Raw genomic sequence first — 568 nt, 5'->3', positions numbered from 1 at the left:
GTGGGCTCGATCCCTGGTCTGGGACGTCTCCACGGGCCGTGGGACAACTACGCCCAAGTGCCACCACTACTGAGCCCGCGCACCCCAGGGCCCACGCTCCACAGTGAGAGGCGCCCCCGTGGCGAGAAGCCCATGTGCCCCCACGGGAGAGCAGCCCCGGCTCTCTGCAACTGGAGACAGCCCGCAGGCGGCAACAGAGGCCCAGCACCGCCAACATCACACAGACAGACACAAGGCCTAAGAGTCGGCTGATCCGAAAAAGAGGGACACTGGCACTGGGATTCTAGCAGAGTACGCTGCCATGTGGGTCTCGTCTCTAGTCACCCAGGTGGTGGTGGCCGAAAGGGTTTCAAAGTGATAGCACAAGACACACTAGGAAACTCTCAACCCAACGTAAAAGGAAACAGGTAAAGTCAAAACAGGAAGCCTGGCGTGAACCGGAGTGACCCTTCTTCACACGACTCCAGCACGTTGACATGACAGGCCGAAGTCGGCAGATGGGGCCTGGTGCCTGCCAAGGACAGAAAATCTAAGGTATCTATTCACATGAGATTACGCAGTTAACCAA

Source organism: Capra hircus, chromosome 15, assembly GCF_001704415.2.
Source record: "Capra hircus breed San Clemente chromosome 15, ASM170441v1, whole genome shotgun sequence".
NCBI lineage: Eukaryota > Metazoa > Chordata > Mammalia > Artiodactyla > Bovidae > Capra > Capra hircus.
This window is presented reverse-complemented; position numbering follows the sequence as displayed.